At 48.2% G+C, this 21,219-nt stretch overlaps 1 protein-coding gene across 2 annotated transcripts in view; it reads left to right on the top strand.

Moving 5' to 3' along the window:
- The first annotated feature begins 10,345 nt into the window (after window positions 1-10,345).
- The window catches only part of SHOC2 (SHOC2 leucine rich repeat scaffold protein), a 54,914-nt gene continuing 44,040 nt past the window's right edge, over window positions 10,346-21,219 (top strand). Inside the window, exon 1 of one of the 2 annotated variants that reach the window (XM_065746643.1) lies at window positions 10,346-10,359. The gene's annotated coding sequence lies outside the window, so the exon portion shown is untranslated. The other variant, XM_065746642.1, reaches the window with a different exon arrangement.

Below are 21,219 nucleotides of genomic sequence, written 5' to 3'. Positions count from 1 at the left end.
TTCCCACCTTTTGCATTTACACCGTCCCAGTCTCTAAGCACCCGCACCGCGCAGTGCTCCTCTCGCCGTCCCTCTGTATTGCTGAAGGGCGCGGCCGTTCCCTCGCGGCCACCGCACGTATTTTGGTGCCGCTGGGCCCCCCCGCCCCGCAGCCGCTCGTTCCCGTTCCCAGCGGCACTCTGCGGGCGGAAGAGCCGAAGGAGCCGCTCCGCCGGTACCTGGCACCCCGCCTAGGGCTGCGGGCCCGCGGTCCCCTCGGACGGCCGCGCCGCCTCCATCGCCGCGCGCTGCAGCTGCTCCAGCTTCTCCAGCGTCACCGACTTGAGGGGCAGCACCTTGGGCTTGCACAGCACCATGGCGGCCGCGTCCTCCGCCGCCAGCTGCCCTGCGGGGAACGGAGAGCAGCGCGGGCGTCAGCCGGCTCGCGGCGGGGCCGGGGCCGCGTCCCACCCCGCTGCCCGTACCTCGTTTGGGCAGCACCTCCCGGAACGCGGCCTTCCCGTCCGGCATGGCTCCGCCGTACCGCGCCTTGCGGTGCTACGGGGCGGGAACCGCAACGCCCGGCGTGCACCGCGCCCGGCGTCCCGCAGGGGGCGATGGGGGCTGCGCTCCTTCCGGGGCGGAGGAGCGCGCCGAGCCCGAGCTGACGCGTTCCCGGGTTCGGGCAGCGCCCCGGGAGCCGTGGGGTGGATGGCGCTGCCGGTTGGAAGGTAAACGCCGCTCAGCGCCTCTAAGGTTGAGGGACAAACGCGGCCCGGCCGGCGCGATGGGATCCTCCCGCAGAGCGCGGATTCGCGTTCCCGAGGATCGCCCTCGCTGCTCCGTAACCGCTTCGCGCAGATCCGCGCTGCGGAGCCGGCCGTAACGCGCTGCTCCCGCTCCCCGGCACGGCTCCTGCCGGTGAGCGTGCCTGTGCTCCCGCGCACGCTGTTCGTGTTGGCCGTGGGTTACTTGGCGGGTGAGGTGCCGGCACACGTTGCCCTGAGGGGCCGTGGTGTCCCATCCCTGCACACAGCCGAGGTCGGGCTGGAGGGGCTCTGAGCACTGCTGGAGCTGCAGTGGCCCTGCTCAGTGCGGAGGGGCTGGACCCGATGGCCCTTAAAGCTCCCTTCCGACTCAGCCTTTCTGCGATGCTTTCTGTGCTGGCCCTGTGCTTCCCTCTGCTGTCTGCAGTGGACCCCAAGGCGTTCTGGGGTCTGCAATAAAACCTGACATAAACCTTTAGCTTCCAGTAAGCGGCACCTCTCTGACAGTTATTTAAAGCCTGTCTGCATTGTTCCAGAACGATTTCCTTTTTCCTCTAAGGCAACCTACGGTAGGAAGCTGACGGTCCCTCAGGTAGCCCGCTTCCACTGCGCTTGAAGTCTTGCCTGCTCAGTGCGCTTGGGGCCAGCAGAGCAACCTGCAGAGGCTGGAAATGGGTCTCCGACTTCCTGCCTTTTGTGGAGTCGGCCAAAGATAACACTTCTGGTTTGGTTTGGGACGGCCCAGAAGCTGTCCCGCTTCTGCTGTGATTCACGCGTTCCACTTGCGGGTCAAAAGATTGGCATTGGTGAGACTAAAATGGACGTGCTTGCCTGGGACAGCCTTCTGTACCCCTTGAAGTGCACAGAAGCGTTCTCACTGATTTCAGTGGGAAGAGCCGTGTCTTTCGTGTGCCAGCTGGTGTGCCAATTAGTATTTCCTACTGACTGGAAGGGAAAGGACAAGGCTGGGGTCTGATTTATGAAGACTGAATGTCTGTAGGCCAGGGCACATTACATACAATTTGCAGATCAGCGATCTGGTAGTTCGTTTTAACCGATCCATCTAACATCTTAACTCTGGCTAAAAATGAATGGAAAGAACAGCCCATTATGAATGAAAATTGTGTGCTGTGAAACCAACTGTTACTCCTGTGGTAACAAATATGGTCTGCGGAGAAACAGAAAATGAGCTGAAAGCAGGACACTGAAATCAAATTGTGGGATTGGTTTTTTGTTGTTGTCGATGACCACGAGGATTGGCATTTGTAGCAACCAGAGCCCATCTCAGTCGTGCAGGGAGTCACTTTGTAAACGCAGTTTTCCTGCCAACGAGGTTTGTTTGCATAGTGATAAGAAACAATGGTCAACTCCATGTGCTACTGAAGCATTTCAGTGCTTGAGAAGAGGAATCTAGGTTTGTCTTAAATCTGTTTTCTCAGCTAGTCCAACGCCAGCTTGGTGGCCTACTTGGAAAGCTGGTAGCACCAAGACAGAGTGGTTATGGGGATCGTTTTCAACAGTCTCTCTTAGGAACAGTCTGCTTTTAGGAAACTTCTTTAAGAAAAACACGGTTCTTCAGGATTGGAAGGACTGCATGAGAGAGAGGCACGGGCATTGTGTGGCACTCAGGGTCGTACTTTTCAAGGTGCCTGTGACTAAGACTAGTGCTCATCCACTAGAGTGATTTTAGCTGCAGTAGAGAGGAAAGCATGGCACAGAGAACCTAGTCCTGTCCTTTAGCAGGAAGAGAAACAACAAAAGGTGTGAGTTTTCCAATTGTATATGGAGGACCATTTTTATTCTGCTAAGGAAAGCATGCTTATGTTTGTTTGGGTTTGTTTTTTCTACATCTGAGGTTGTTGTACAGTTGCAAGAAGTGTGCTTGCAGTGGGACAGCACGATGGCCTTGGGGGGCACCCAGGGCAGGGCTGTGTGATGATACCCAGGTCTCAAGTTGTGCTCTCGCTGTGTGCAGCTCTTAGAGTGCTGAGAGCTGGCCTTGAGGCGAAGCCAGGAGGTGTCTGACACCGGGTGAGCAGGCTCCTGGGAAAAGACAACGCGCTCTAGGTTCCGTCCTTATTTCCCTGCTGTCACAAACAAGTTATCCTTGTACGCTGCAGAAGGCCTCACGACCACAAACCCAGCAATAATTGTTTAAATGGTAAGCTTGTTTTCCTCCTCCTCTTCCCAGATACTCTGAGTACGGCAGACAGCAGTGATGTGCACTGCTGGAGTCCAGAGTTTCATGACGTGGCAGACACTCGCTGCACATGCCACTGCGTACATAAAACAACATTTATTTTAAGTCTCGAGAAACATCCTCTCTAAGTAGAGGAAAAAAGCGTTTAGATGAAGCCAGTCCCATTTATTTACAAGTCTTGGTTTTTGTCTTTATGCATTTTAAAGGCTTTTCATTTGTATTCTGATGTTTTTGAGCCTTTCATGTTCATATTTTCCTTTTTTTTTTTTTTTTTTTGTTCTTACAACAAGAAAGTCTGGATTCGAGTCCTTACTTTAAAAAGGAAAATCTGGTTGAGTGTCCCATGTAACCCCAGACACAGGGTTTTTAAAGAGAGTTTTTGGGAGAGTTGCTCATCTTGAGAGCAGTTTTCAGTTCTTAGTTTAAGTAATTTAAGTGAACACTTTGTTGACAGTTTAAGAAGCTTTTACCAACACCTGACACTGCTTTTGAGGGAGGTCTCTCATACTATTCTAAACATTTAGAGCTTGTTTCACCTCTATATGTGCTGATGAAGTCAGGAACATAGTGTACCAGCGTGACTAGCATGTGTTGAATAATGCATACAAATGCTTTCAGAAATGCACACACAGATTTCATGCAGTCATCCCCTTAAGCTGCTGAGCTGTACAGAGGGTGCAGAGCCTGTCCTGTCCTCGGGGCTGCGGGAGGGGGTGGGGTGGCATCCTGAGAGGAGCAGAAAACCTCTGTGGTTCCCTAGGGGAAATCGTGGACGCCTTCAAGCTTAAGCTTGAGAGCCTGACGTTTGATCCCATCCTCGTTTTTGGAATGCTGTTAACAGATAAGTGATTTCTTCTCATCCAGATTGCTGAATATACTTATTTTAAATCTGTTGTTTGATGCAGTACTCTTCTCAGGCTATGCGCATCGAGACAAGGAGATCTTCCTTGGCTCAAAGATTGTCTCTCCCTGCTATGCATGTACCAGTGCCTGGCCATGTGTTCCCCGGGGTGCACAGACAGCTTTCTGACCAGCTGCTCTCTGTTCTATCCCTACCAATAACGTCCAGGGAAAGCAGAGCCTGCCTGCTGCCTTGTGGCTGTGTGAGAGCCCCATTCTGGGCTCCCAGGCTAGATGCTCTGGCATGGCATTTCTAGGAGGTTACTGCTCGACTTGTGTGGTTTCAGTCGCTTAAGTCTTTGGCCTTGTGCCTTGAAGTGCCAGCAGAAGCACGCTGTAATTGCCCGTAAGCGCACCGTCTGTCATCTCATTGTTTAATTATTCCAGCTTCTCACCGCCACACACTGCTCAGTGTCTCTCCTGCTATCTTTATTTAATTGAGTGGAAAAAAATCAGAGACTTGTGCTTCGCTTACGTCACTTTGTATTTATCCAGCATCACTGGATCCTGCTTTGAAGTCCCAGCCTTTGTATGCAGAAGTCAGTCTTCTATACAGAAAAAATAATGTCCATGTCAAAAACGTATGTTAGAAATAGAATCAGTATTTTAACACATGGTAAACTCTGGCTGTAAAGCTCTTAACACAGTCAAAGGATTGTATTATTATCCTTTGAAACTTGGATCTGCCCCTGTGAAGCAAGAAAAGGAAAGAAAACCCTTGAATAACCAAGCCCTTGTCCTCACAGTGCAGGACAGTTCTCAGCCTGTCGCTTTGTCTGTGCCACTTCTTCCTTTTCTGTCTCCCAGCTCTGTTTTCTTCCACATTGAATGCGTGCAGCTCCAGCCCGTCCCTATGGATCTGTTTTAGTGCATTACCTGATATCAGTTCTGTCCTGAGATCGGCCTGCAACACCCCCATGGCAGTTCCACCACCGTTTCAGACACCTCTACGCTTCTACCAAGCTTGCAGCAAACCCAGTATTAATGTGCTGAAAAAAATAATCTTTCCAAGATCTCTCCAACACTCCCTTGTCTGTGTGGCCTATAAAAAACTTGGCAGCGTGTTGGCTGCTTTTCTTTTCTCCCCTTCCCTGTGTCAGTGACAAATGCACATTGTTTTCCTGGTCTTCAGTTCAGCTTTCAGTCTCTGAGCCAGAACAATGCTTTGTGCAGCACCTAGCACACCAGATCAGTATCAAGGCAGCTGAGTGCTCCTACACCAGCAGAAAATATTAGGGTTGCTGGCACTTACTGTGGCCTAGTTTGCCTCTCTCCTGGCAGAGGGAGTTTCACGACGTCCTCTTGGAAGATCATTGTACACCTGAACAGATCTAGCTTTCAGCATTCTATTTTTTTTTTTTTTTTGGTAAATCCTCAATTGAGGTTTTTTTTTTGCAGGTGTGCAGCTCATAATGCTCAGCTCCCTGCCTGAGCCGGCCCCATTCCTGGGGTTGTACTTTCTGGCTTCCCCTAACTGTTAAGATTATTCATTTCACGCTATTTTCTGATTTGTTTTATTTTGCATCCATCTCTTTCCTGCAGGAAAGAGCAATTTATGTAATGATTTCACAGTGGAATTGACTTCAGGCTTTACTGCTATTTGTCACCATTCAGGAAATCCATCCCTGGCTCCAGAAGAACACTCAGTCCCTGCTGACAGTCTGAAAGAGGGAGAGAAAATAGATAGCAGAGCTGCAGCTATTAAGACCAACAGGCACATATTTTATTCCAACTCAGTTTTCCCTTACCAAATACCTTTTGAAGAAAATCTTTCTGTTTGAGAGAACATGAAGGAAGGTTGTGGGTGCTGGTGGGTTGGTTTTATTTTTGGAGGGGAGGGGAGGTGGGGTTGTTTCGGTGGTGATGGTTTGTTGCTGATGTTATTTCATAGGGACTCTCCTATTCTTGCTGACCTCCATCTTTTTTTCCATATTTCAGGCAGTAGGCTCACAACACTGGCAAGATATTATCCCAAGTAGAGCTGCTGCTGCCTCTGGCATTGGTTAGCCTACTGGCAGTGGTGCTTGCCTGGGCATGGGGCATCTGGCTTTTCACACAGCTCAGCATGGACGTGCTGCCACTCCCAGTCACTTTTAGGACACAGTTGAGTTGTTTTTCTTGAGATTACTGTACCCATTAATCTTAAGAAAAACACGTAATAAAACCATTCGGCCTTCCTGGGGCTACCACTCCCAGAGACCTTTCCCCCTTTTGGCTTCTGCAATACCTTCTTTCCTTTGGCTCTGCACCTTTATCAGCTAGAAATGATAAACTACAAAACCGGTTGGCTTCAGGCTCTCTTTTTTGCAGGACAGGCTGCGCTTGTGCCTGTTGAGGACTGGAAGATCACAGAGGACAAGGGGAAAATGGAAGGCTGCTCCCTCTTGTACACAGAGCAGGGGCAGGATACAGCCTTTTATGAAGTTCAGCAAAGAAAAACTTGGGTTTTTCTGCACACCGTGCCATACCAGTCAGCCTGGTACTAATGTTCCCGGACCTTTGAAGGCAAGAAACTACATGCAGTGTGCATGAAATCTAAGCCTTGCTGTACCAGAGCAGTGGTGCCAGCCAAGTTTAGAAGTCTGACGTGAGAGTCAGGTGGAGCAGGTACCATGGCAGGAGATGCTGTGTGTCACCTGCAGGCACGTAGATCTGCAGTGCTGCTACAACATCTGAGTCCAACTGTGATGTGTGGCATGTGAGAAGCTGGTGAACCCATGGCCACATTCGGCTTGAATGCACTTTCCTGGAGGGGAAGTGGCTTTTCCCCTGGATGGCTCAACTCCCCAGGGTCCCTATGAGATCAATGGAAAAAGTCATTTCATCAGAATATGTTCCAGAATGCCCTGACAAATGCTTATCATTTTGACTATGAAGTAGACTTACCCTCTGTAATTTTAAACCTGCTTTTGTGAGTACCAAACCCCTCTTGCTCCTTAGCTTTGAGAGTTATGCTGTTCCTGGTAGGCACATTGCCTACTGCAGTTCAGGTGCTGCAGACCCAAGCTGAGAGAAGCTTGTCCACCAGTGCACAGTGCGTCCTATTGCATCTCCCTTCGTCCTTTTGGCTTATCCTTGAATGCCAGGAATAGGTTTGCAAGTACCAGAAAAATCAAATGAAGTCAGGAAATGTTGGTTTCTTTCTGGATAGCCTGACTGGGCTGGAATAATCAGCATCTGTTTCAGTTTAAGTGAGCTTTCATTCCAGCCTTTTTCCCTTTTCAAAGTACAGACAGCTGAAGCCTTTAATTTGCCCTGTCTTTCACTGTAGAGAAAAGTAGAAGTTGATACTATCCCATCTAGAATATCTATACTAAAAAAAAAAAAATACGATTTATTGTCAGTTATGAATGAAAAAGCTCTTGCTGGTTTCTCTTGTGTGTACTGTTGACTTCAAAAGATAAATTGTTTGAACTGGTTGACTCTCCGTTTGTATAGCTGAAGATTAGCTTGCTCGATAACCTGATGGATCTGCAGTTTTCCCTTGCACTAAACAAGCTGCAGAACTGCCATCCTGGGGCAGTTAGGACACAGCGTGTTCTTGAAAAAAAAACTGTCACTTTTACTAGTAAATAAGAGAAAATGATCTCATGCACGACATCCTGGATGTGCTGTTTCAGGATTGATGCATTTGGAGGAGCCCCTGTAGGGCCTAAGGAAGTGTGTCTGAAACTGACACACACACACACACACACACACACACACACACACACACACACACGTAAGTGCTAATGAGTGTAAAGTTGAGGCTGACAGGCCCAGAACTGTTTTTACATCGTAGTTTTGCAACCCTAAATGGTGAAGCTTGCTTTTGAGGACACAAGCATGTTAAACAGACTCCATCCTTTTTTCATATGTGTGTTTGCTTTGTAGAACCAGCAGCAGGAAAAAGTAGAAATAATTTCTTGTCACTCAGCTGAGCAGACCTGACTCTGAGTACAGAAAAGGAACAGAGTAAAAGTAGTAACATCTTACTGTTCTGTAGTCCCTCTGCAGAGAACCACATTTTGAGGTTCCCCTTCTTTGCATCCTTCTCTGTACTGCTACAGAAGCTCTCACTGTGGTGGGCAGTCTTTCTCTTCAGTGTGATGGATCTTGCTGTTGGCCACTGTGTCTCAGTACTTTGGTTTCTAGGCATTGCCAGTGGTTCTGGATGTGTACATGCATCCCCAAGGTATGTTTTGTGCGCCTCATACTTTGCCTCTCTCCCCTTTTAGGTTGTGCCAGCTCTTCCAGCCTCCTCACTTTCTGTGTACCGTGACATGGCAGTACAGCCAGGATTACATCCAAGGTGAAGACAGAAAAACTGTGATGAAGGCTTACACTGTTTTTGTGATGGATATGATGCTCACAATATGAAAAGGGGTTCATTGTGCTATCAGCCTTCAAAGCATGCTTCTTTCCCACTAAACAAATGACACACTGCAACCCTCGGATGAGAGACCGAGGCCAAGTTTCTCATAATCTGACAATCAGGGAAAGGAATAAGATAGGATGGGAAGGTCTGGGCAGACTGAGGTGTAGATGAGAGGAAGGTAAAACCTTAGACTGTGAATTTGGAGGTTTGAGATGTGATGGAGGGAGGCTGAGATTCACAAAGGAAGTGTAATCAGGAATTAGAGGAGCTTTATACTGAGACCATCTGTGAGAGGAGCCAATAGCAGGGGAGGGAAAGAAGTCATAGCAGAATTCTTCGTCACTGCAGAGAAAGTCACAGGGGATAGGAAGTTAGAAGAACTGGACAAAGGAAACTGAGTGAGGAGCTGGCATAGAGCTGGAAGCACTATTGGATGCTAAGAAAGGAGAGGTGGGTGGTGGACTTCTGAAGATGTTAGTTGGGTATAGTCAGAGGGGAAGGGAGTGGGGCACTGAGGAGGGCTGTGGGCTGGGCAGCAGGGAGGGCTGCGGGATGAGGGGGATGTGCTTGCTGGGCCATCTCTGCTCCCCAGGCTGGCAGCCAAGTGAGGCTTACCCGAGGCTGGCCTTCACTGTGGCTCAGCCAGCAAAGAATTTGCCTCTTGTTGGTCTGCCCCAGACACAGCGAGAATTTAGTGAATTTAGAATTTAGCCCTGGGACGAGGCGGCAGCAGCTGCCTGCCTGGGAGAGGAGAGGGCTTGCTTGTAGTTAGATGAAAAAATAAAATTACAGTTGGGAGAAGGTAGTGAAAAGGCCACATGAACAAGAGAGAAAAGGTCAATTCATCAGTCTGGCAGCCAGTAAATTAAGAAAAGGCAAGTGGGGTTAGAATATCAGGTATCTGAATTCAGTCAGAGATGATTCTGAAGTTGTGGGATTGATCCTGTGGTCAGCTTAAGCAAGCTTAACAAATTAATTACTGTATTTTAGTTCATTGTGTAAGAGCTAGCTAATAAATCACAGAGCTTTGTAGAAACATGCTTGAAACAACTGTGTAAATACTAAATAGCCTTAGGAATGGTCTTATGAATCCACGGAATAATCCAAATTCCAGCACTCCTCCCCCTCCACTGCTGGTCTAGATATAGGATAACAGTCGCTGTCGTTATCTTCTCCTTTTGGAGGGAGGGGGGCAGAGGTCTGTGTCAGAAATGTGGAGGTACCAGCACTGCTGGGGATCCAGGGAAGTGCTGTGATGCTGTGTGATCTGCACCACAGAGGTCTTTTTAGGGTACACGGGGAATGCTACACACATTAAAGGAATATTATTATGGTTGCAAAGCCAAGCATTCAAAAGTTAGGCAATGTCCTAATGAAATGCCTCTGAAACCTTAATTCAGAATGTGTACACATGGGGTTATGAAATGCTTGTTAATTATATTTGCCCTGCTGTTCATTTCAGCGTGAATGGCAGTAATTCAGGAGCCTCTCCCAGTTCTATGGGTTTTCCTACAGAAACGTAGACTGAGCAGCCTTTGATTTGCTGTCCGTGGATCTGTCTTAAGGAGAAGTACTCAGTGACAGTACCACCAGATTCAAAACGAGGGCCAGCTGTGATCTGATGCTGAGGGACACATAACTGATACTGCTCCCCCTTACTCATCTTCTCCCCCTGCTCAGGTCTGTGTCAGTGAACATCTGGGGAGAAACACTGCTACCAGAGGCTGGGATTGGGAGCTCAGCTACCTGGCATCCAGTGGGAGGGTATAAAATTAACGACTCAATTTGTGCACGTTTCAGACCAGTCTTTCATGCACACCTTTGCAGAAGCGTCTGTTACTTTTGATTGTCGCCGCAAGTACGGCTGTAGAATCGGTTTCATCTCACAGTACGTATGGAAGGAATTGCAGCAGGAGGGCGGGGTTATCAGTGCCTATTTGTCGGCCGGTTCCCCGCCGGGTGATGGGAGCTGTCCGTGATGTCCCGGGCTCGGCCCGCGTCCCGCGCCGTCGCCAGGGGCGACAGAGCCGCTTCCGCCCGCGGCCAAGATGGCAGCGGCGCCGTGACCCGGAAGTAGTTGTCCGCCCCGCGCCTCGGCGGGCCCGCCCCCGTGGTGCGGCGGGAGGGCTGTGGGCGGGGAGTCCCGTGACGGCTCGGTGCGCACAGACGGTGGCCGGCAGGGCCGGGCGGGGAGGGGGGGGCCGAGCGCGCCGCAGGAGGATGGCGGAGCCGCACGGTAGGCGGGTGGCGGGGCCGGGGCTCTCGCGGAGGGGCCGACTCCGCCGCGGGGCCGCGCCGAGGCGGCGGCGGCGGCTGACAGCGGGCGGGGCGGGCCTGGCGGCGGGAGGCCGCGGGCACAAAGGCGGCGGGGGGGGGGAGGGCAGGGGTGCTCCGCTCCGCTCCGCTCCGCTCCGCCGTGCCGCCGAGGGGTGGCATTGCCCTAAAGGCGGCGTGGGAAAAAGAAAGAAAGGAGGAAGCTGTGCTCCACAGCCTCACCTCTGCTCCTGCCCGGTACCGGCGGCCGTGGGAGGGAGGAACTCGGGGCGTTGGGCCGGGGCTGCGCCCCAGCGCGGGCGCGGGGTCCTCCTCGTGCTTTCACACGCTCGGTTATCGCTTGTGGCGGCCGGCATCCCTCTGAAGTCCTCGCCCTCTCCGCTGGTGCGCCGAGTATAGCGTGCACGGATGGCACCGAGGGCACGCTGACAGCTCCCGGCGGCGTTCAGAGCGCGTTAGTGCCCGGCGGATCTGTGCGAAGCGGGCACGGAGCCGCACGGGGACGGCACTGCGGGGCGGTGCGGTGCCGGGCTGAAGTTCCGCGAAGTGCTGCTGCTCCGCTTGGCAGCCTGGCAGAGCTGTACGTGTGCGAACGAAACAAGAATCGCCGTGTGCGACGAAGCCGTGGCCCAAGTGCTGGAGCGTCAGTAGGAATTTGCGATGAATGTGTTTGGGATGGGGCTGTGGATGCTCTGCATGGTGTGCGGCGTGCACGTGTGCCTACACAAAGGCACTTCTCAGGCTGAATATTACTGGTAAGGAGTTGTGATTAGGTGTGGTGTCATTGCTGCGGCACTCAGTCTTCGTTTTTGGACCGTTGCCTTTAATAATTAGATTCAGGCTCTTGATTTTCTCCTGTCCGCTTGTTTTCATGCTTGACTTTCTACTTACTGTTTTCCTTTTTTTTGCCTTCTGAACTGTTTTGGTTTTTTTTTTTAATCGCTAGGCATTATTGGATGCTTCTATTTGTAAAATTGAGGGCTTAAAGTAGGTGGTGGTCAAATTAAGTCACGCTTATTTACAGCCGTGTCTCAGACGTATGTTGTATGGTGATCACTGTATAATTCTAGGCTGGTTTTGGGGGAGATTTGCTGTATTCTATGAGTTTATTAATACGCTGTTGTGCATACGTTTTAATTTCAGTAGCACCCTTATCCTCTTAGTTCCTTTTGAACGATCTGAACTTGACTATTTTGATTTTCTATGCAATTATTCTTTGTTCTGGATAAGTAAAATTGGAGGCTATTTTCCATAATTTGAGGCTAGATACCTTTTAATTTTAGGCTAGTATTTGCCAGCCATTGGGACTTGTGTACGTGTGGTAAGGCAAAACCTGTACATCAGGCAGAACTAATTTGTTATCTAACCTTGTAGCACAGCGCGATGCTTCCAGACAAAGCTCTCCTTGTACCCGCAGCCTTTGAGGAACACATCCCCAATGAGGATGCTGCCTTCTGCTGTGCCCCGCTTCTGCTCATTCTGGAAACACAGAGCGATCCTGGGGCGACACAGGCAGTGTCTGCTGGGAGTTTCCCTTCCCCGTGTGCCATGTCTGGGGCGGGAGATGCGGGAGGGGACGTTCTTTGTTGTGTGACACCGGGATCGCTCGTTCTGCTCAAGGAATTGTGTGTGGTGCAGGGGGTTCCTTCAGCCGATGGATGTTTTCTCTTCATGCCCTCTTAGCTCTCGTATTTCTCTGAAGGTTACTGTGTGTGTTCCTTTTAGGAAACCCTTGGATTCATTGTTTCTTGGCTGTGGCTTTCTAGAAATGTGCATTTCTGCACGGTGATCCCTGCTTGTCACCACAGCCAGCTGCTCCCAGTGGCATGTAATTCCCATGAAATAGGTGGCTGCGTGTGCTTGGATGCATGCATAATGCTCGTGCATGTTAATTGTGTAAAAGTATCTGCTGTTTGTTCTGCTGCAAGGGATCGGAGTGGTCTGTGCTTGACAAGGCTGAGGAAGCTGTGCAAATAACTGCACTCCCTTTTGGGAGGATTTTGCTGGGCGATAAGGAGGTGAAACTGCACAAAGAGATTTCAGGTGTTTCCATCACGTTGCCGTACGGAATTTGGATAGGTGCTACACATGAGCCACTTTTCCAGCAGTTTCCCTTCATGGCTCAAGAGGAAAACTCCCCTGTCGCTTCGTGCATGGAGGACAGGAGCTGCCTCGCCCTGCTCTGCCCTGTGCCCTGCTTGCCCTCAGCTCGGGCGTTGTGCTGTGTTCCTGGGCCCTGGCTCTGCCTCCAGCACTCGGGGGTCCCTGTAACTAGTTCCTCAGTGGGCTTCAGGCAGGTGAGCGGTGAGGGCTGGTGCTCAGGCAGCCCCCACTCCATGGCTAGCCCCGCTGCTCAGCTTTCCCTTCCACCCAGAGCACTCCGAGGCTCATTCCTTCCTTCTTATTGTTATATATGTATCGTGGCGGGGCTTTTTGGATCCTCTTGTAATGGAAGTGCTGCTTGCTTTCCTCTGTTGCTGTAGTATCTTGTGTTTATTTGTACTGAATGAAGCTCTGCATATTGGCGGAGATATTTCTGCTTTTTTTTCCTAGTGGGTTTGTTTGTGTGAGAGAGGGCTGGGGAGGACACGGCAGTGAAGATTAAGCAGCCAGTTGTAGCTAGATTGTGGAGATAAGAAGAGCCCTTGTTTACACTAAAATCCTACTGCTGACATATTTTAGTTTGTTTGATACAGTAGTCCTGGTATGTTACAAAACCCTCCCAGATAAAATGTATAGCAAGAAAGTAATGTTTGCACTATTAGCCATTGACCTTAATTTGCTTGGCTTTTGTTTTTGCTGCAGTGCTTGGGCTTGACTGTATTGTGAAATGCAAATAATGTGCTATTAAATCTGAGCGTTGCCTGACACAAAGTTTTGTTCAATAGAGGCAGGTTGGGTACAGTGAAACAATGATCCCTTGGTGAAAAGAGGACTTTAATTACTACGAATTTTTCCATTCTTACCCTCTAGGTAATGGATACGCTTTGTAATTATGCAGCGTTGATTTCTTTTTAAGTAGTTCAGTAGCACGTGGTAAACGTTGGCCTCTTTTAAGCTCTGTGCAGCTGAAGCCCTTGGTCTGTGTTGCTGCACAGGAGAAATACGGAGTATGACAGAAGTAATGATGGGCGTGCTGGTACGGTAAGGGCTCGTGGGTTGGTGCAGGCTCACGCTGCAGTGAGCGGCCAGAGAACTTCTTAAACCAACCTGGCGTGTGTGTGTACGGGGTTCTGTTAGCATTGCTTTGCTGTTGAGGTGGACATAGAAAATAAAGCAGTAGGAATGGAGGGGCTTGAACATAATGGTTTGCTTTTTGACTTCCCTCTGAAACGATATCTGTGTCTGAGTGGATGTACACAAGAGCCTGATTCGCGTGCCTGCCTCCCTTATTGTTACAGAAATGATTGTGCTGGGAAAGCACGCGGCTATCCTCTGTGTGTGTGTGTGTGTGTGTGTGTGTGTGTGTGCAGGCCCGGCTCATCCCGGCAGCACAGGGCTGCGCTCGCAGCTTGTGCTTACCTTTCCATGCCCACGGTCCACGTGCCCTCCTGCCTTACCACGCTGTGTGCAGGAGCAGGACGCCGAAGGGCTGCAAAAGGCACCATTTATTTCCACGGAGCCCGGCGATGCCACAGATACTGTATCCGGACCTGCCTCCCCTGTGGTCGGAGGCTTTGTGTTAGGCATGCATCCTAATTGTTCTCCTGTTGGCATTGTGCTGCACTGAAGGGCTGGGCACCAATGCAAATGGCCTTTCTAATACCTTCGGTATTTGCATTATAATGGCTGCGTAAATACTGCAGCACATCTCGGTTCGCTCTCTGCTTTGACTGCTGGGGTTGAAAATAGGCTCTTTCTGGAGCCTGGATCCTGTTGGTGGCTGGGATTGCTTTGCAGAGAGGTTCTGTAGCACATCTTTATTAAACGCTGAGATCCGTTTGCAATGAGATGCAGTTTTCACTTGCCCGTGTTCTGATCTCCCACTCCTGCAGCCCGCAGGTTGGGACAGGCACTGGGAGGCAAAAACCCACAGCTAACAAAGTGTAACCTTGAGCAGTTGGGCTGCTCTTCGCCAACTGTTTTTGAACGGACTATATTTGGGGTTACAAAGCATGCTTGAGTCTTAGTTTTACGTGTATTCTATTTCTAGAACTCCTCTGAATGTCTGTGGGAATATTTTACGTGTAAGGAATACAAAATATTGTGCCATCGTTGTTTTGGTGCTGAAATGCTTGGTGGCTTATGAGTAACTTCGCCAAAAGCACCCTGAATTTCCTTGGAGTGTCGACACAGTGATGTGACTGAAACTGGTGTGGCTTTGGGAACTGGTGGCAAATTGCCATCACCTCTCCTTCATGAGTTTGCCTTTCAGAGTTGGTAAACAGGGCACTGATTAGTGACACTTAACCGACTCTTACTGATCAGAATGCCTAGAGACTTCGCTATTGTTGTAGAACACCATTTTTTAAAAGTTTGATTCTCTTCGTGTCTCTGCCACCTGGTTGTTAATGTATTAGGTGTCAAATGTAGGGAGGGGCAGAGTTTTATGCCACTGTTTATGTTTTTGGCTGGTCAGAGTGAACCAGTCACAGCTATCTGATGTGGTTTAGTTTGCACAAACTGCAGCAAGGTGCGTTTAAATCAGACACGGTTGTGTTTTTTGTGGTGTTTGTCTCTCAATAGCACATAAGGAAGCAGCAGTAGTTGTTGAGGTTAATGATATGATGAGTGACCTTGCTGAATCTCCAGTTAAGAAAATGCAGTTTTCTGAAGCAGTGATACTATTGCAAGAAACCCCAGATCTGCTTGACTTCTTAGGTGTCACTGCATAGTGCTGCTAACAACGCACTTCTTACTGCAACACAGCACTCTTAACACACTGCCACGAGCTTGTGCTTTGTCTGTTTGAAGTTTAGAAGTATTACACAGACGTGTGTTGAGATCTATGCTTTCACTGTCTCCATACTAATAGGAATTAGTATTAAACCAAGAAATGGAAGGGGTGGTTCATGACTGTTTAAATGGCCAGAATGAGCCATCGGGATAATGTGCGTTGATGAGGAAGAAGAAATAAGTGCATGCATTACTTTTACAAAGAATTTCTTGACTAGCAGCCAAGAAGACTAAGGCCTGATATTTATTCATAGACAAGGTGCAGCAGCGATCATGGGGACTTGGACTTTTTCCTTTTCCTTCCTCTCATCTGTGTCCTGTTGTCTCAATGTTGGCAGGCCAGGTTTGGCTCTCTGTGAGGCTTCTCTGCAGTGCCTGGCTCTGATGGCAGCCTGTGTGCCACAGCATGTGAGCTGTGTGATCTGCTGGGTAATGAGACGGTCACTGTTGTGGTTTCTGTTGCTAAAAATTAGGTTATGATCTATTTATATAGTTGAACAAGAGGAGAAGATTCAGTATGTCACTAGAAGTTTGTATAGCACCGCAGTGGAAGTCATAGTAAATTTGTAAATAATTGGCATACAGTGCAACTGGAGGTAGCAAGCAGAGTGCAGTGCTGTCCTAAGTGCTGTGATGAACTGTTTTTTTGTGTAGAAGGAGTTGCCCCTCAGAGATGTTGACCCATGTGAAGAAGATTTCTGTTCCGTTTGGGTGGTTTTGCTTCTCGAAGTGACCAAGTGTTACCCTCTGGCTCATCTGCATTCTCCCAAATCTGTGATTGTTAACTCAGCTCCGGTCTTGCTTTATGTTCGTATTGTGTATAATGCATTAGGATCGTAGAACCGTTTGAGTTGGAAGGGAACTTTTAAAGGTCATCTGATCCAGCTGTCCTGCAATGAGCAGGGTCAGCTACAGCTCCATTGGGTTGCTTAGAGCCTGGTCCAGCCTGAAATGCTGGAGTTTATTCCGTCCTCATTTAAAACAAATAAATGATAAAAACCCTGCAGCCTATAAACTCCCCCCTCCCCAGCTCAGCAGTGGACGACCCCGACCAGTGAGTTGTTGTCCTTGTTTGATGGACAGTTGTGTTTCTGAACTTGCAGTGGTAGTTTTGTCCTTTTTGGATGGTGCTCTTGTATTCCCTTCCCCCTGCCTTGAGTCAGCTCTGCAGAAAAGCAGAACTGCGCCTTTCTTTTAATTCTCAGGGATAACCACGCGGAGAGCATTCTTCAGATTTCCATAAATGCTAACGTCTGTTCAGGAGTGTTGAGTGTAGCAGAGAGAAAATGACTTTGCAAGCCAACTGTATGGCTCCCGGAGGTGTCAGGTGGCTAAATGTGTAAACACAATTACACAACAGTCTGAAATGGGTCCTCACAACAAGAAACGGTGCAAGAAAGTGACCTCCAAATCGAGGAAGTCAACAGGAGAATCCATCTGTGCTGATAGCGGCAAAATATGGAGGGCTTGGAATGGAAACCCATTCTGCTGTTGGTTGCTTTGACATCGCATTTAGGGTGTGGGATTTCTGTCTTTATGGTTCCTTGTAGATTGCTTGTACCTATGATAGTATGATCAAAGGCTTTAAAGCTCAGAGAAAACGCTATGAAATATGCATAGCTTGAAGTGATTTGCATAGTTTCCTTGTGGAAGGGATGAATGGGTTAAAGAAAACCTTAGCAAGAATCTTAAGACTTCATCCGTGGCTATTACCTTTCTAATAAACATTCTGATGGCTATATGTGTTGTACAGTGTTTGCAGAACCTGAAATATTTCTCATGAAAGAGACGTGGACGATACCGGCGGTCACGTGGATTGTGTCGGATTGAAGATGCGCGCTGCTCGGTTTTCCTAAGGAGGAAAATCTGTTGGAAAAAAATATGAATTACGATACATGGGAACTTGTGGTTGTGCAGCAAAGTTTTGTTCTGGGAAGTCCCTGTGATGCCTTTCAACCCCTGTGCAGTGCAGTTTTGGGCAGATCTCAGGCTATCGGATTTGTTTTTCTATGGTGAGCTCCATGTTTGCTTTTTGGAATATTCAAACAATTGTTTGGCAGCTTTCTTGACAGCATATTGTGTGTGGCAGGCCTTGTTAGGAAGGAAACAGAAGTTTAAATATTAGAACCATGAGTTGAAATTCACATAATAGATGCAACGACCTGTTTTTTATTTTTCCATGAATTTATTTATTTTCTGTGCTTTAGGGCGTCATTAACGGTAATTTCTCACCCCATCCCTAAAAGACGTCTTCAGAGAAGCGTTGGAGCCATTCCCTGTGCTCCAGCTGCCGGCTGCCTCGCCTTTCAGAAGTGCTGTTCTGCTGTCGGGCTCTCGGGAGCAGCCCCGGTCCCATCCCAGCAGGCAGCAAGGTTTCAGCCACACACTCTCACTGCAGCGTTAGGTTTTCTTCTTTTAAACCAAGATTCTCTTTATTGAACCAATTAGCTGCTGGGCGCAGGCCAGAACTTTCTCCTGAAATCAGAATTAATGAATAAACAAATTAGACTGGAAAGATTTCTCAGCAGGCAGTGTCAGGGATACGCTCACATCCCGCAGCCACGGTGTGCTCGGTTCTCTTGAAGCCATCGAGGTGTGCTCCTGAGCGTAGCTCCCCCGTCTGCAGCGCCCATCCGATGGCATGCCTCTGTTGGAATGTTTCTGAACGGATTCCAGCTCTTCTGCAGCAAGCAGATGGGGTGCACACGTCTTCATTAGTGAGCAGTTTGCCCCACTGCTGGGGCCGCTGCAGTCTCTGCCTTTTCTCTGGCTTTTCCTGCTCCTGCTGCTTGCGGGAGCAGCGTTACATGCTCCTGCCCTCCTGTGGCAATGAAAACGTGAAGGTTTTGCTCAAAATCACATTGTGTAAAAATAAAAAAGAGGTGAGAATGAGGAACCGATTTGTCTCTTCTGTAGCAGCTTCCCTCATCTCTCAAGGTACACATTTGTTTTGGTGAAGCCCTCTGTGTCAAAGGCACTAAAAATATCAAACCATTTTCTAAACTTGCTGTTGCAGTATCAAAACCATCTCGTAGACTTTCAGAGCTTTGAATGAACCTTCTGTCCTTTTTGTGATACGTGCTATCCCTCTCACACTAAGAAGGCAATTAGAGGGTAGGTTTTGCCAAGCAGAAATGGAGATGGGATGCTGTGTTTTCTCTGGTGGAGCTGATCGCTGGTGTGCAGCTGCATCCTGGTGAGGAGGGAGCAAAGGCAGGTTGCCCCCAGCTCCTGCTGCAGCCCCAGAGCAAACTGCAGAGCAAAGCTGGTGGGTGCACAGCAGATCAAATCTTATCAGCAATTGAAGCCATGCCGTGACGTGCAGCTCTCCCAGCGCGTGGTGTGGATAACAAGTGGTCATGTTGGCTGCAAGGATCCTGAAGTGGTTGTAGTGCGTGTGTAAGTGACCTCTTGTTTCTTTAGTGCATCTGGAAAAGGCTCTTTCTGTTCCTTGTGCTTCGCCTTGATGAAGCCCAGAATGCTTTCTGCCAAGGTTGGCGGGCCTCAGATACGACCCAGCTCGTCTTCTCTGGAAGTTTTTTTTTTTTTTTTTAACTATTTGAATCTGAGGGAATAATCCTCTTTTCAAAATGCTCTAAGAAGTCAGCTGGCATCTCAGTTTTAAAGTGTGTGTAAACTGTGGACATACAACTCCTATCTCTAGGCCGACATTTCCATGTTGATGTGTAAAGCTTCATAATCAGAAATGTGTTTGTCACAGCTTTCACTCCTGTGAATTCCAGTTTCTACCAACCCCCCCCCTTTTTTTTTAACACGTCAGAGTGCTTCGTGGTAGCAATTTCAGAAATACATTACATATTCAGCTGTGTACTGTGGTGACCTGAAGGCATGCTTTGTGCTTGTATCCACTGACTTTCCCACTATGTTTTGTTCATTTTTGTCTTGGTCCACTCTTCATCTTTTAAGACCAGTTGAAATACAGCACATGGAGTTCCAACAAATAAAAAATACTCCAAAGTAGGTTGGCATAATCTTTGTTGAAAGTGTTTGATTTTATGACACCCGGATGAGTTAATGCAAGATCTGATGGTGTGGATTTGGAGCATGAAAGCTCCTTATAGCATCTGCTTTTCTGTGTTCCCACGTCCCAGGACAGTTTGAGGTGTGCAGCCTCTGTGCACCTCGACCAGGAACGACTGTGTGCGTGCCCCAGCTTTCTGCAAGTGACTGGAATGCTGGAGCCTTCAGCCATTGGGTTATCATCTGTGAGCCTGTTGGGCACGTAGGGTTTTCAAATAGGCATAAAGAAAGGGTTTGTATGGAAGTGCTGGCTTCAAAATACTGCTGATGATTAGTCCACTCTTTAGAGAAGGCATTAAATAATGATGTGAACTTCTCTTTCACGCTCTCTCACTGGCAAAGCCGTGGCTTTGCCCCAGTTGGAGATGGTGAGTGAGGGATGCTGCACAGTTGTGCACAGGCTGTGTGTGGCTGTAGAGTCCAAGGACTGTCTTTGAAGTTGTTGCCTGTTTCAGTGTGAAGTGCCATGTGAGAGCTCAGACCTTTGTGTTAGGAGCAAGCTTGCCATCTGAGCAAGATGTTCAGGCAGTGCGGGATGAGGTGGGTGACAGCCTTGGCTATCTATCTTGGTAACGATTTTAATTTAAACTTGGTGTTGTATAAACTGTTTTATGGACTAGATGAGAGACTATGCAACTTGTTAACAAGTTTACATTTTTGCAGTTGCACTTTGTTGACTGTTCCATGTGCTCTGCAGGTGTGTACATGTGTTGATTCACTACAAACATGTGCTGTTTTTCACTTACCAGAGGAGCAGACGGTCAGAGATTAATATTGGAAATGTTCCTTTTTGCTCAGATTTTGACTGCTTTTAAGGTGGCTGCTCTCATAAGAGGTTTACTGTAGTAGAGATGATAATTCCACAGCTCCGACGTGCAGCATTCATTCTAACTCTGATTTTTCTTTCTGTCAGACTCGTAACTGCCAGCTCCTGAGCACTGCATTCTGTTATCGGTCAGATCAAGGGAACAGCTGTATGATCCTTCTTCATCTAGCATGAGCAGGGGCACTGTATCTGAGAGTGCTGTCTGGCTTTAGTTAGGAGTGCACAGTTTGAAGCACTGCATAGTGCTTACAAGTGTAAATAAAACACCCAACCTTGACAAGTAATGACAAAGAGAAGTTTTTTCTTACTTTAAAAGCTTAACCATGTGATCACAGGGCAGAGTAATTAGTCAGAACAAGGAATTTGATTCAATTCTTTTAAATCAAGCTTTTCATTTGTCGAGAAGGTTCGTTCTTCAGTATGAGATGGAAAAAAAGAAAAGGAGGAGGAGAAGAAGAAAAGATAATTTTGCAGCGCACTGGGCTGTTAACGCTTGCCAAATTCATGTGTGCATTGCTCCCTCATTTTATTTTCTTTTTTTTCAATGATAGAAAGTAGTGATTTTTGAAGTAGCAGCATGCCTTTTGTGCAGGTCTTTTAATATTTGAAGAAATATCTAGAAGTAATGACCAGCAAAATGAAAGCTTCCAAGCAAGGAAATTGTAGTTGAAACATATGGCATTTTTTAACTCCACGCAGATTTGCTCCTTTATCTCTGTATCTATTTATTTGAAATGAGACTCTGAGACTTAAGCACACTCATTGTAACTGTCTTGCTCTCTGGAAACATCTGAAACATTCCCCTGTAGTTAGAGACTGTATTGCTTTGTTTTCCTCTGTACTTGGTCTTAGTTTTTCTAAGAAAATATTGTAGCTACTAGAATATTAACAGTTAAATTTCAGTTAAATCACAGCTTCTAATAGCTCAAAATAACCACTTGACCAAATGTGATCATGTTTTCTTGAAGTATTCTCAGAC

Source organism: Cyrtonyx montezumae, unplaced genomic scaffold (assembly GCF_038088225.1).
Source record: "Cyrtonyx montezumae isolate F1298 unplaced genomic scaffold, pur_monq_1.0 scaffold_4, whole genome shotgun sequence".
Lineage (NCBI taxonomy): Eukaryota > Metazoa > Chordata > Aves > Galliformes > Odontophoridae > Cyrtonyx > Cyrtonyx montezumae.
This window is presented reverse-complemented; position numbering and strand designations above follow the sequence as displayed.